Below are 17,022 nucleotides of genomic sequence, written 5' to 3'. Positions count from 1 at the left end.
CTTGATTCACCACCTATAACAATAATCCAAATATAACACCAATATCAACTCTATATCCAAAAATACAAGTCAAAAAAACACTCCCAAATCATCTCTTTCCCAAAACAAGAGAAAACACTACCAAAAACTTACCTTAGCTTCCTCTCACCACGTAGAAGCTCGATCTCAACTCGGAAATCCAAACAAATCCAAGAATCAAAGGTAGGAAAGAAATGAAATGAAGGAAACCCTTGTTTCTAGAGAGAAAACGAGAATGGAGGAAAGGTAAAGTGAAAAGTGAAGTCAACTCAACCAAAAAGCAACTTAAAGCTTCGCCCATACCTCAATAATACAAGACCGCGGGTGCGCTGCCACAAACACCGCGGGTGCGCTAAGCTCACGACATTCCAAACAATTCCCTGAACTCGATGACCGCGGGTTCGGTCCTGCAATTACCGCGGGTGCGGTGATGCCACGGCCAAACTCCCAAAATCCAATAAATGAGACCGCGGGTGCAGTCCCTACAATGAGTGCGGGTGCACTCTTGTCACGGAAATGATCAAAATTCAACCAACCAAAATCGATCCGAAACTCTGAAACGAACAACCAACGACTAACACCTCAAGAACAATAATAACCAATAATACTATGGCCCAAAACACAACTCTAAACATCTAATCACATAACCCAAATAAATACGAAACTTAAACTGTACCGTACACCGGGCTCGGCTATTACAGTAGGAAGGATTACAATTTCATAACATCAAATCATTTACAAAATATTTGCAACCAAAATAAATACATGATCATTCAAATGACATAACAAAAATACAAAATATCATTCCTATGATCATGTCCAAAAATGCCATCCTTCCAACTTCGTATGCATATGACTTCGGGCCACAATCACTGTCCTGGTCCGTCGCTCTTAGCTGCATCACATGAAATAACTGAAATGAGTATAAAACTCAGCAAGTGGAACTCTTACATAGCAATGAACATAGCATACTCTGTAAAACATGGCTTTAAAACATTGAATACCATCGATCTATGAATCATAAATAACATAACAATAACAATAACAATAACAATGAGATGGTATTTCTCTTTTCTCTGGTATGGATTGATATCAATAGTAACTCTGTCTGTGGTGCTCGTATCCCATCGATATAAATCGACAACTCTGAGGGATATAAGCCTATGGTCGTTGATCAACTAATTGCATGCAATCTCTGACTATATATCTATCAATCCATAAAACATTTAAACTCTTTCTCTTTGGCATTTAAACAACACTTTGCAATCACTTACTCTTTTGTATTCCCTTTTCAATACAATTGAGACATACAATGCCTCCAATAGATATACAAGTGAATCAATACATAATTATGAAGCCAATGAAGGGAATAACACATTAAAACCTTTGAAATACAATACATATACATCATGTGAGCACAAGGGATGAAATTCCACTTACAAACCACAAGAACACCTCAATCTAAGCTCTTGGTACACCACCTACAACAATAATCCATAAATAACACCATCATCAACTCAATATCCAAGAACCCAAGTCAAATAACCCATTAAACCAACTTATACAACAATCCCATATCATCTCTTCTCCAAAACCAAGAAATAAAACAACCAAAAGCTTACCTTAGCTTCTTAGAGCAACAAGGAACCTCGATCTCAACTCGGAAATCCAACTAGAAGCTTGAATCAAAGATGGGAAATGAAAGAAATAAGAGAAAACCCTTGTCTTCCAAGAGAAAATCGAGATGGAGAAGAAAGGAAAGGGAAAAAGTGAAGTCAACTTATCCAAAAAGCACTTTAAATCTCGACCATACCTCTACTGTTCATCACCGCGGGTGCGCTACTCTTTGTACCGCGGGTGCGGTAAGCTCACGGCACACCACCAATAATTCTAAAATCGATGACCGCGGGTGCGGTCCTGCAATTACCGCGGGTGCGGTCTACACCGCGGGTGCGGTACTAACATCACCGCGGGTGCGGTGTCACTACGGGAAAAACACCAAAATCCACCAATTACGACCGCGGGTGCGGTCCTTACACTGAGTGCGGGTGCGGTCTGGTCACGGCCAAGACAAAATCTAAGGCAACTAAAATCGAACCGAAACGCTGAAACGACGCAACTACCATCAACGAACAATATCAACCACACCTCAAAACAATAATAACTAACTATACTATGGCCCATAATCACAACTCTTAACATCACAACTAAACTTAAACTTAATCAATAAATCCATAACATACGAAAACTTAAACCGTACCGTACACCGGGCTCGGCTATTACAATCTCCCCTCCTTAGAGGAATTTCGTCCTCGAAATTGACGTCACTGCACGAACAACTCAGGATACTTCTCTCTCATCTCATCCTTCGGTTCCCACGTAGCCTCTTCGATCAAATGATTCCTCCAAAGGACTTTAACGATGCCGATCTCTTTGTTCCTCAAAACTTAACTTTGCGGTCCAGAATCTGAACCGGAATCTTTTGGTACGTCAAATTCGGCGTCAAGTCCAATGGCTCGTGGCGAAGAACATGGGAAGGATTCGCAATATACTTCCTGAGCATCGATACGTGAAAAACATTGTGGACTCTGTCAAGATCTGGCGGTAGGGCTAACCTGTAGGCTCGATCACCAACTCTGTCCAGGATCTCAAAGGGGCCAATAAACCTCGGACTCAACTTGCCCTTCTTGCCAAATCGCATCACACCCTTGAGAGGTGCTATCTTCAGAAACACGTGATCGCCAACCTTAAACTGCAAAGGTCTACGACGAACATCTGCATAGCTCTTCTGTCTCGACTGCGCAGTCTTCATCCTCTCACGGATAACAGCAACAACATCAGATGTCTGTTGGACCAACTGTGGGGACCCGGACGCTAATCATCTTCTTAATCGTTGTTGGGATTTAATTATCAGTTCTGATACACAGGGTCTAAAAAATTTTTCTTTTTAAAATGTAAATGCGGAAGGTAATGGAATCTAAATAATATACATCTCAGTATAAAGTACAATACTGTACAATCTAAGTCTAAGGTTCAGTTACTAAGTTCAAGTAATAAACCAAATCTACAGTAAGTCCGGAATCACCACGCTAACTCTTCTTCTCTTCTCATCCTCTTGACCCCGATCCAGTCCCACCTGTTGTCATGCACACATACAAAACAAGACAACAGCCGGATAACTCCGGTGAGAATAAATCCCAGTATAAAACATGGTAAGCATGTATATAAACAATCTAAATCATAAAACATGCTATCATGAACATATTCAAAGTAGTAGATTTCATAATCTATGAAATCAAATCACAATAAGCATGCAACTCCTTTCAGATAGACATGCAATTTAAATCAAATCATATAAACATGCTATCATACTGAAAGCAATAAATATGGGTTTCATATTCTATGAAACCACATTTCTAAACACATGCAGTTCTAGTCAAATCATGTCTAGACTCGACTCAACTATAATTATAGGGATCCCGGTGTGAATAAGACGTCAATGGCTGTCACCTACCCTCCCACTCGGGTTGACTGTACGTCTTATTCCTAGACTTCGGTCTGAGCTGTATCAACGACTGCAATAGGAGTCAGGGCTGCTCCTAAGCTGAGATACACCGAACATCTAGATATGTGACAATGGCTGTCAACGAATCTTCTATCTCAAATGCAATGTATAACAATCTGTAAACAAAGCATGCTTATTTCCAAAAAATTTGAATATAAAGTCTATAAACAAATCATAATCATATCAGAAGACAAACTATAATCAAGTATGTGATTTTATTGGGAAACTCAAATGAGATCTGATTTGAGTTGTATCTTCCCAGATATCACATGAATTATACCTTTGTCGTCCCCGTCTGAGGAAGACGAAGTCTCGAAGTCCTGTCTGTCCATCTCCAATCTGAAATGACAATATCAAATACACTGTATCAATGTGTAGCTCAAGTTACAATCTGTTCTGATCAATACCCAACTCAGTACATAATCTGATCAATATCTGAAAAAATACAATCTGATTCATATCAACGATATCACGGTATAATCTAACTCATATCTGAATCTGATAAATCTGAATCAACTGATGTTTCAACAGTATATCAATACAGTCTTGATAACCCGGCAATCTCAACATCACGAATATCATATCAGAACTCGTAATCAATACCATATTATCATTCTTCTAATTCTAACCTGTCAGTGTCTATCAAACTCAACTCAAGATATGTTGGAATTGGAAACAATCATATACAATATTATTTCTTCGATCTGTCTTCATCTATATACTGAATAATCTATTCAGAATACTTAAAAATAATCATTTCTCTATTCTTCAATCAAGAATAATACAATTCTAGTATTAAATCTAAATCAATATCTTCTGAAATTCATAACAATTGCATAATCAGTCTGTTCTTTAATCTGTCTTCGATTATACAATACTTACGGTAGTAAAAATATCATATCTGAATCATATTCAATTCTAGCAACATCATATTTTCAAATCATGTCAAAACGTAATAAAACTTACGTCCTTGTGTAGCTCGTAGCGAGAGGAACATGATACTGCGTTCGGATCGAAAATCGGATAACCGGATCTTGCACAATCAAATTTTTTTAATATAAACCAAAGCTTGAGGTTTTCTCCAGGGAGAATTCTCGTTCCTTCCACTTTTTGAAGGAGATGAAGACCATTTACATAACAAGTTGTCTAGTGGTGACAAGTGTCCCACTCAACTTGCCATATTTGCACTTTAATCCCTCAACTTTTCACTATTTGCAAATTGGCCCCCAATAATTACTGAATTGCCATCAAATTTAAATCAAGTATTTATCCACTTAATTACAAAATTGCCATCAAATTTAAATTAAGTATTTTTCCACTTAATTACAAAAATGCCATCAATAATATTTTTTCTTTTCGGGGTCTCATAAAATTGATAACATCTCGGGCCTTACACCAACTCTGGTCCCAACATCTTCCTCTCACCAACCTCATCCCAATACAAGGGAGATCTACACTTCCTGCCATAAAATGCTTCATACGGTGCCATCCCAATCATCGCCTGGTAACTGTTATTGTACGTGAACTCAACAAGAGGCAATTTAGAATCCCAGCTACCAGAATAATCGATAGTACAAGCTCTGAGCATATCCTCTAGAATCTGAATGACTCTCTCTGACTGACCGTGGCTCTGAGGGTGATAAGCTGTACTGAAAGCTAACCGCGAACCCATAGCTCTGTGCAAACTCTTCCAAAACTCTGAGGTAAATCTAGGGTCACGATCAGACACAATCGACACAGGGACACCGTGAAGTCTAACTATCTCTGCTATATAATCCTCGGCATACTGGTTCATGGAATACTTCGTCTTGACTGGAAAAAAGTGCGCTGACTTGGTCAATCGGTCAACGATAACCCAAATGGAATTGAAACCCTTCTGCGTCCTGGGAAGACCAGTCACGAAATCCATCGTAATATGCTCCCACTTCCACTGAGGAATCGGCAATGACAACAATGTCCCAGCAGGTCTCTGGTGCTCAATCTTCACCTGCTGACAAGTTAGGCACTGAGAAATGAACATGGCAATATCTTTCTTCATACCTGGCCACCAGTAGAGTCTACGAAGATCCTGATACATTTTGGTACTGCCTGGATGTATCGAATATGGCGCGGTATGAGCCTTTGTCAAGACGTCTCGCATAATGTCATCGCTAACAGGAACACAAATACGGCCTCTGAAAGTCACCAAACCGTCTCCATTCAATCCAAATTCTGAGTTACCTCTCTCCTCTGCTCTAGCTCTCAACTCTGACAACTGAACATCAACAGTCTGCTCTCTACGGATCCTGTCCGTCAAAGTAGCCCGAATGACCAACGCTGAAAAACGAGCAATGATTCCAGGGACTACCAAGGAAATCTCCTCTCGCTACAAATCCATCAACAACGGCTTCTGAATCAAAGAACTCAAAGAAGAACTCGACTTACGGCTCAAAACGTCTGCTACAACATTCGCTTTCCCTGGGTGGTAACTGATAGTCACATCATAGTCTTTGACAAGCTCTAACCACCTCCTCTGTCGCATATTGAGCTCTTTCTGAGAGAACAAATACTTCAAACTCTTGTGGTCTGTGAAGATCTCACACTTTTCGCCATACAAATAATGTCGCCAAATCTTCAAGGCGAAAACCACAGCTGCCAGCTCTAAATCGTGCGTCGGATAATTCTTCTCATAGTCTTTCAACTGGCGAGAATCATAGGCGATAACCTTACCTCGCTGCATCAGAACTGTACCAAGACCCTTCTTCGACGCATCGGTAAACACAACAAAATCCTCTGAACCACTGGGCAATGAAAGAACAGGAGCTGTCGTCAACTTATCCTTCAACTCTTGAAATGAACTCTGGCAATCAATGGACCACTCGAACTTCACAGTCTTCCTCGTCAAATTGGTTAATGGCAGGGCAATCTTGGAGAAATCTGAAATGAAGCGACGATAATAACCCGTCAAACCAAGAAAACTGCGTACCTCTGAAACAGTAGTAGGAATAGGCCACTTCTGAACTGCCTCTATCTTCACTGGATCAACAGCTATGCCATCTTTCGAAACAACATGGCCTAGAAAAGAAATCCGATCCAACCAAAACTCACACTTCTTCAACTTGGCAAACAACCTCTTCTCTCTCAACAACTAAAGAACCACTCTAAGATGCTCTGCATGAAGCTCTCTAGTCTCGGAGTAGATCAAGATGTCGTCGATGAAGACAATGACGAAGCTATCCAAATAAGGCTTGAACACACGGTTCATCAGATCCATGAAGACCGAAGGAGCATTGGTCAGACCAAAAGACATCACAAGAAACTCATAGTGACCGTACCTGGTCCGGAACGCTGTCTTAGGGATATCTGACTCCCTAACCTTCAACTGATAGTAGCCAGACCGAAGATCAATCTTCGAAAATACAGTGGCACCCTGAAGTTTGTCAAATAGATCGTCAATCCGTGGCAACGGATAATTGTTCTTGATGGTCACTTTGTTGAGCTCCCTATAATCGATACACAGCCGCAAAGACCCATCTTTCTTCTTAACGAAAAGAACCGGAGCTCCCCAAGGCGAAGAACTCGGACGAATAAAACCCTTGTCCAAAAGATCTTGCAACTGTGTCTTCAACTCCTTCATCTCAGTAGGGGCCATCCTATATGGAGCCTTAGAAATAGGAACCGTACCTGGAGCTAGATCAATAACAAACTCAACATCCCTGTCTGGCGGCAAACCCGGCACATCATCCTCAAACACATTAGCAAACTACCTCACAACATTGATATCATCAATGTTCAACTTAATCATTCTATCCACATCCACAATAGAAGCCAGAAATACATCACAACCTCTACACATCAACTTCTCAGCCTCAAGAAAAGAAATAAAAGGAAGGACCAGCGAAGTACCTGCACTGGCGAGAACTCCTCCCTTAATGTCATCATCTGCAAAGGTCACCGTCTTAGCAACGCAATCAATAACAGCATGGTAGGTCGATAGCCAATCCATGCCAAGAATAACATCAAAGGCAACCATAGGGATAACAATCAAATCAACAAAAACAACTCGCTCCTCAATACGAACAGGGCACACATAAACAATAGACGTCGGGCACAAAACATCTCCCGAAGGCAAAACAACATTGAACTGGAGGGGAAGAACAGAAGGAACTATACCCAACGATCTCAAAAACAATTCAGACATAAAAGAATGAGTAGCACCAGTATCAATCAAAGTCACAGCTACTCTGCCCGAAATAAAAATAGCGCTAGAGATCACAGAAGAATCATGGTTAATACCTTCTTTGGTCATCGAAAAGATACGACCCTGCACTCTATCCTTGCTCGCTACCCTTGGACAATCTTTAGCAATGTGGCCTGCAGTGCCACAACGATAACAACTATGAGTGCCAAATCTGCACTCTCCTCGGTGATGTCTGCTGCACTTAGGACACAGTGGCTTCTCGGGATCAACTGGAACTGACGGTGGTTTAGGACTCGGCTCTATCTTGCCTTTCCCCTTGAATCGATCCCTGCCCCGCTGACTCGAACTCTGGCCTCTCTAAGCAATGGCCTGATGTCTCTCCTGCTTCTCTCTGGCGATATCTTTCTCGTCTTATTCGGCCAACAACGCCTTCGTCACGATCTCTTTGAAAGTCACAGGTTTGGACATGTTGATATCCCTCCTGATCTCTGCACGAAGGCCTCGAATGAAATGAGCACCTTTGTCCTTGTCGTTTGAAGCAATGTACGGAGCAAATAGACAACCCTCTTCAAACTTGAGAATGTACTCATCAACGTTCATGCCTCCCTGCCGAAGCTCCAAGAACTCAGTCACTTTCCTAGCTCGAAGTGCGTCGGGAAAGTACTTGTCATAGAACAGGTCTGTGAACTCTTGCCACTTCAAAGCTGAAACATCGACACCAACCTTGGTGGCATTCCACCAGATACGTGCAGCCTTTACCAACATGAATACTGCACAGCTGATCCTGTCTTTATCCTCATACTGGAGATGGTCGAAGATTGCTTCAAGCGCTTTGACCCACTCGACAACCACTAACGGAACAGTGCTACCTGCGAATTCCGGTGGATCCATCCTCTTGAAAACAGAGAAGACGGCATCAGTGCCTACTGCCTGAGCTACTTGGCCTCTCACTTGGCCTCTACCCTGTCCTGTTCCTTGCAATCGAAGCAGCTGCTGAATCTGCTCGCTATGAACTTTGGCCTGCTCCTTAAGCAACTTGCCGAACTCGTCGACAACCCTCGAGGAAGAACTATCCTCACCCTCTACAGCTTTCCTCTTAGGAGGCATACTCTACAATGTGCTCACAAAATACATATCAATAGATAACAATGGATAGATGCAAAGAAAACATACCCGGACAGTTGAAAGTAGACGAAGTCATATGCATTGGTCCGAAGAACGGTGCTCTGATACCACTAAATGTGACACCTTGACCCGTTACAATTAAAATACAGCGGAATTTAAAATTTTCTTGAAGGTAGGAAGGATTACAATTTCATAACATCAAATCATTTACAAAATATTTGCAACCAAAATAAATACATGATCATTCAAATGAAATAACAAAAATAAAAAATATCATTCCTATGATCATGTCCAAAAATTCCATCCTTCCAAATTCGTATGCATATGACTTCGGGCCACAATCACTGTCCTGGTCCGTCGCTCTTAGCTGCATCACATGAAATAACTGAAATGAGTATAAAACTCAGCAAGTGGAACTCTTACATAGCAATGAACATAGCATACTCTGTAAAACATGGCTTTAAAACATTGAATACCATCGATCTATGAATCATAAATAACATAACAATAACAATAACAATAACAATGAGATGGTATTTCTCTTTTCTCTGGTATGGATTGATATCAATAGTAACTCTGTCTGTGGTGCTCGTATCCCATCGATATAAATCGACAACTCTGAGGGATATAAGCCTATGGTCGTTGATCAACTAATTGCATGCAATCTCTGACTATATATCTATCAATCCATAAAACATTTAAACTCTTTCTCTTTGGCATTTAAACAACACTTTGCAATCACTTACTCTTTTGTATTCCCTTTTCAATACAATTGAGACATACAATGCCTCCAATAGATATACAAGTGAATCAATACATAATTATGAAGCCAATGAAGGGAATAACACATTAAAACCTTTGAAATACAATACATATACATCATGTGAGCACAAGGGATGAAATTCCACTTACAAACCACAAGAACACCTCAATCTAAGCTCTTGGTACACCACCTATAACAATAATCCATAAATAACACCATCATCAACTCAATATCCAAGAACCCAAGTAAAATATCCCATTAAACCAACTTATACAACAATCCCATATCATCTCTTCTCCAAAACCAAGAAATAAAACAACCAAAAGCTTACCTTAGCTTCTTAGAGCAACAAGGAACCTCGATCTCAACTCGGAAATCCAACTAGAAGCTTGAATCAAAGATGGGAAATGAAAGAAATAAGAGAAAACCCTTGTCTTCCAAGAGAAAATCGAGATGGAGAAGAAATGAAAGGGAAAAAGTGAAGTCAACTTATCCAAAAAGCACTTTAAATCTCGACCATACCTCTACTGTTCATCACCGCGGGTGCGCTACTCTTTGTACCGCAGGTGCGGTAAGCTCACGGCACACCACCAATAATTCTTCAGCAGCTCCTTTGTATATTTAGTCTGACTGATGAATATACCAGTCTCCAGTTGCTTCACTTGCAGTCCAAGAAAGAATGTCAGTTCACCCATCATGCTCATTTCGAATTTTTCCTGCATCAACTTAGCAAATTTGTCACATAATTTGGGGTTAGTTGACCCAAATATGATATCGTCCACATAAATTTGAACAAGTAAAATGTGATTATTCTTGGAAAATTTGAACAAGGTCTTATCAACTGATCCAACAGAAAAATTATGATCAGTTAGAAATTTTGAAAGATTTTCTGGGAACAAGTGAAGACATACCTCCTTCTATATGTATACGACATACTCATTGCTAGCAGTCACAAGTTTGAAATAGCAAGCCTTAGAGAAAACTCAACCTAGAATTCGAAATGAAAAATCTAGGATAAGCAAAAAGGATACTAGGAATGGATATAACCAGAGATCGATTGAAAAAGACTTTTTAAGTGTAAGTCAAGGTACATATCTAAGGAAGGTTATAATAAGGTTCAACATGCAGAACTCGAAGGCGGTTACTACTCCCATTGGACAGCACCTGAGGCTATCAAATGAGTAGTCACCGAAGGATGAAAAGGAAAAGGAGGAAATGCAGCACAAACCTTATGCTAGTGGTGTTGGGAGTATCATGTATGACATGGTATGTAGTCGTCCGGACCTGGCCTATGCCATAAATATATTCTCCAGGTTTATGGCTAACCCGGGGTCTTCACATTGGGAAGCATTAAAGTGGACATTGAGATACCTAACAAAAGATGTGGGGTTAATATTCAAGAAACAAAGGGAAGACTCATGTCCAGAAATAGGATACGTAGATGCTGACTACGCAGGGAACCTAGACACGAGAAAGTCAATAACATGGTACATATTCACAGTGTATGGGACTCCAATAAGTTGGAAGGATATCCTGCTGACGGTGGTGGCACTCTCCACAACAGAAGCTGAATTTATATCCGTTTCAAAAGCTGTCAAAGAGGCCATATGGCTAAAAGGAATTACGTCTGAACTCGGTTTAAAACAAGAACAAGTGATGGTTCATTGTGACAACCAAAGTGCTATACACTTGGCAAAACATCAAGTGTACCATGAGAGGTCCAAGCATATAGATGTGAAGTTACACTTTGTGAGGGGTCATACTTGAGAAAATATCCACGGAACATAACCCGTCGGATATGTTAACTAAAGTACTGCCACATGCCAAATTCAAGCACTGTCTAAATTTGGTGAATGCAGTGGAAGTATAGTAGTTCAAAACGATTGGAGAAGGATCCAACCTTGGAGAAAAGGTGTAGATTGTTAATATGTGTCTCAAAGCTTGGTCCTACCAAATGGAAGGGAGTTTCTTCTTTGAGTTTGTGGGCCTAGAAACAATGCACAAATGGGCCGGAAGAAAGTTGGGTTAATCCATTTGGGAAACGTATAAATATGTGAAGGATACAAGGGCCACATAGATGATCAAACAAACACACCAGAAAGAAAGAAAGGAAGAAACCAGAGATACAACAGAAAAGGTGCGGGAACTCTCTGGAGAATCAAGGAAGAAAGCTTGGCAGAAAAGTTTTCTATTTTGTGATGACTTAATCGCTTGTATTGAACTCTCTCTTTCTTGGATATTGAATATACAAGGTGGCTATTTTCTCCGTGGACGTAGGCTGTGAAACGGCCGAACCACGTTATCTTCTTGAGTACTTACAATACAACAACCGAGAAATCGAAGTAATACCAAACACCATTGAATCACAAACTAATAGTTTGTTTTGGTTGTTTGTGTGTCATTCAATTTATAGTTTAGCGTCTAATATGGATTGTTATCTTACTCCTTTTGATTCACTGAATTATCAAAAAAAGTTTGTGTAGGTGTTGTTCCGAATGTTTCCAACACTATTAACAACACTCATTCTAACTCTTATTATATTCAGGGGGAGAAAAATTCTCAAACTCAGGGGGAGTACACTGGAATTTGAAGATTTAAGTTTGACCTCATTTTTGTCCAGAAAGGTAAAAAGGGGGAGATTGAAGAGAATTATCATTTCTAATTTAATTGATTTAGTTACTTATATTAAATGATTTCCTTAATATTATCTTTCCTTGTTGATTTGATTGTATAAATTATTTACTGAGATTTTATCTTTCTAGATAATAAGATAAGTATGATAGTGTTATCATGATATGGTATAATGTTTAAAAGAAGAGTTTATTTATTAATCAAATTTTAATCTTCCTTATCTTATAGATTTGATTGTTAAATTCGAAGAATAAAAGGAAAAAATCAGTCAGACTTCTGATCTATCGATCACATATACATACACGCACTTGTGCACGTAGAGAAATCATCAAAGAAATAAATTCACGAAGCCGTTGCTGATTTGAAGAGTGGTGATCACCGTGTTGTCCTGAATGTTGCAAACATCTACAGACAACTTCCGTAACGATGTTGGCTGAAGATCGTGTTTAGTTGCTCGTGCTTTTCAGGATCACGTTTTGCTTTCTTAATTACAAATTATTATTGTTGGTTGTTTTAGAAAACATTTATTTTCTCAAAGTGTTGAGAAAATTGATTTACGTCTAGATCATTAGTGATAGATTTTTGTAAACGTTTTGAGTTTCTAGTGATTAATTTTTGCCCTGAGGTAATACTTGTGCAAATTTAATCTTGCTCATCTATTTATTTAAAGTCAATTTGTGTTACAAACCTTAATATTCCACTGCATGTTGTAACATTTGACACAACACTTAATTCTGATAAAACACAAATTTACATTTTAGACTAATACTGTTAATAAACTGACATCTGTCGAACAATATTCCTTACACCACTCATGTTGGCAACATCACTTCCTCCTCCACCACAACAACACAGGGTTATCTTCTTGTGTCTCCTTTTGTTTTGCAAGCTCAAATAGATTTTGGATTGAAGCAGATCTAGAATGCTAAGGATTTGATCGCACACTACGAAGACCAGATTGCTGAGTACATGTTGCTCTTGGATGTGGCAGTCCATTATGACACAAAGCGAGAGTAACAAACACAACTGATGTTGATGAAGATAAATCTGATGATGCAGAAAATGCAGCAAAGGATACCGATGAGACCAATGGTTGATTGGTTTTTTTTTTTTTGGTTGTCTTTTGTTTTGTTTTTTGTCAATTTTTGTGGTTGTTTAGAGCGAGATCGTATTAATGTGCAGGTTGTGTTCGAGGTGTTATAAAACCCTTTTTATATTATGTGTTTTGCACTGCGTTTTGCGTTCATGTTGACAATACTGTCAACAACACCTATCTCACAAAATATGCTAACTTGTTTAATTCAGAAGGAGATTTAAAATGAGATTCTCTTTTATTCAGGGGGAAGACACTCTTTTGCTCAGAGGGAGCTATGCTAAATGCAAAGATGATTATTCTTGTCGTTTTTTGGGATGTTGGATCCAAAAATGCAAAAAAGAGGAGATTGAAAGGAATATTTTAATTCTAGTTAATATGTCTTTTATATAATTTGAAATATAAGTGTTTTGCATTTATATACTTATCTGGCTTAATATAATCTAGGTATTTATCCCTAAGATATAGTATCTTAGATTTCAATATAGTTTTATTCCGATTAACTATTGTTTCTATGTTTGTAGGATTGGTTTTATGGGAAGATAATTAGGTCAAGATATGGATATATATATTCATATATATATATATATATATATATATATATATATATATATATATATATATATTTAGAGAAGTAATGTGCAGCCACTGGAGTTTTTCTGAGCATACATAGAGCTCAGAGTTGAAGTTTTTCATGTGAAAAGTTTGTATGATTGATTCACATACTTTCAGTGTTACTGATTGGTGTTGACGATACTCAAGAACAACACTGCATGAAGCGTCGGGTGAAAAATGGTTTTGTTTGTTTTTAAACAATACGATTTTTGTTTTATGCGTCTAGTATTTGGTTTGAGTTTTTTTTTCTGATTATTAATGTTTACGTGTGTTAAATAATTAATTTCCGCTGCATGTTTTGTGCTGATGTTAATAACACCAGAGCACAAAACTAAATTCTGATATACACATTTTAATTTATTTGCCTGTCGTTTATGATCAACGACAACCTTTCATATATGTTAAAAGAAAAACATTCAAGACAATGAGATCCGAGATTTAAAAACCGAATGTTTGAGGATAAAAGATCCGATTGATCTTTAGAAAAGATGGGGAAGATGAAGCAGCCCGAATACATTTTCGCCCTCTATAGAAGATCAATGGCCTAAAGTCTGACAACATACACCAATATAGCAGAAATTGCATCTCAATAAAATCAAGACAAACAGAAAAACCATAACAAAATACTGCAACCATAACACAGAGGAATCAGCCAAGAGTTCAAGAATCGGGTTTCTCGGCATCTCCACACGTAAAATCATCACTTGAGAAAGGAACCTGCGATTCACCAAATCGCACTGCAGGAGATAATCTCTGCTGCATCTCAGCAACAGCTCGATCCCGTGCACCCTCTTTCCACTGCAAGATCTCAGCTCCTCCATCGCCTCCACGATCAAATCCACCATACCTCCCCTCTCCTCAAATACCCGCGTCTTGTTTTCCTGGTAGACCCGCATAACAGCCAGAGCTTTGTCGATCCGGCCCGCGGCGGCCCGCAGTGAAGTCGAGCAGTTGTTGGATAGAAACGAATCGCTGCGGGAGAGTCGCTCGACGGCTGTTTCGAGGGCGAATGTGTAGACATGGATGGGATCCGTGAAGAGGATGGGCTTGATGTTGGAGGAGGATAAGGAAGCGATGCAGCTGCGCCGGGATTCAGCTACGTAGCAGAATTCATAGACTGCGAGATTTGTGATTGCTGATGGGGAATTGTGGTTGAATACGAGGTAGATGATAAACCCACCGATGATTAGCGATAAAGAGACGATGAAGGAGAACAAAATGGCGATCAGGAGTGTGTTTTTTCTGCGTATGGAGGCGAGGCTTTCTTCTTGGAGGGGATTGGGTTCGGAGGACTCCATTGATGGATTGCAGAGTCAATGGCTGGTCTCACTGTATCATCGGCATTTGGTCCAAGCAATCTCAACTTGAAATCATCGAATGATTCATATTTTATTTCGTCGAATTTTATTGACAATTAATTTTTTAATTTGTCACATACTTGTTTTTCGCATTTTGATCTATAAAATTTATTTATACACAAAAGATTTCCAATATAAAGTTAGGATGAGAAAAATATTATTTATATGAGTAATTATGTATAAAAAAAATATTATGCATGAAAATATACTTTATAAAATTTAATATTTGTATATAACAAGGATGTGGGCATCAGGTCGATATGGGTAGCAATTTTATTACCCAAATCCGAAAAAAAATCAATTACTGGAATTTACCGGAAAAAAGTCGGGTAGTGTGGTGTGGGTATCCAAAATTTTAGCGTAAAAAAATTGTGTTATAAAACAATGTATTCAACCTATTTTTCAAAATAATAATATCTATAATATCTATATTATTTTATTAAGTTTGAGATACTTAAAGTAACTAACTTTGGTGTCATGTTCTATTTTAATAATTATATTAATAAAATGTTAAAATTTTAATTTAAGTTATATGTAGTTCAGTGGATAGAGTCATTGTTTCTTAGGGTTTAAATTACATGTTCATTTAATCATTTCTATCTTGGACCTTTTTTTATTCTTTTATTTTTCAATTTTTTTTAATTTATATATCAAAATTACAGTGTATTTCATCCTTATTTCTTATAAATATATTTTGATCCTCATTTAAATATAAATCAAATGAATTGTAAAAAAATATTATATAATCACGCAACACGTGCGTCGGTGCATTAATATACATGAAAATGAAAGTTTAAGGACAAATCAGAATTAAGAAATTAATTGAGAAAATGACAAATAGTCAGAGCTGAATCAGTACTTAATCAATTGAGAAACGTGATCATTGATAACTTTTTCTTATACTTGTGTATTTGTGATATTAAGTTCCTTGAGATAATATTGACAAATGAATTTTAATTTAATTAAATTTAAAACATAATTAAATTTGTACATAGATAAAAAACAAAAAAAAAAAACAAAAACAAAAATTCACATATAAAAAATTCACATGATTAAAAAGCGGCCAAATTCCACTATGTATGCTTATATAAGCTCCAAATATATTTGATCAAATCTATCATGGCCCGAAAATTCGTATTTGAAAATTTATGGAAAAATTTAAAATTTTCATTTTAAGGTAATTAAAATGCCTCATTCACAAAATAACTGATGAATAAAGTTTAATATTCAAAATAGCAGCGGAAGTAAATATTTGTTCGCAAAATAACAATTTAAGAATAATCCAACAAAAGATAAAACGTTTGAGCATAAAAATGATAAATGCTAAAATGAGGTCCTCGGGTTCCACTATTGCCGACCCAAGCTAGCTCACTGGTCCCCGCCCTCGGTCCCGACCTCATCAGTACCTACAACAATCAAGTCTAGTGAGTCTAAAGACTCAACATGCATATATCGTAAATAATGAGTAAATAATATAATAAAATTTCATGCAAGTGAAAATATCATGTCATGAGGCATAATGTGAAAATAACTTATCATGAGCAATTATAATACGTGCATAACTGACTGAAAATCATAAGTGAAATGCTTGCTCAATCGAGCCCTGTCATAAAATAACATGTCATAAATTTTCTGTTGAGATTATGGTCTACGCAAGTGGCCCTTGCACTGAAC

This window comes from Primulina eburnea, chromosome 10 (genome assembly GCF_022965805.1).
Source record: "Primulina eburnea isolate SZY01 chromosome 10, ASM2296580v1, whole genome shotgun sequence".
NCBI classification, from domain to species: domain Eukaryota; kingdom Viridiplantae; phylum Streptophyta; class Magnoliopsida; order Lamiales; family Gesneriaceae; genus Primulina; species Primulina eburnea.
The sequence above is the reverse complement of the archived record's forward strand: the minus strand, read 5'-3'. Positions refer to the sequence as shown.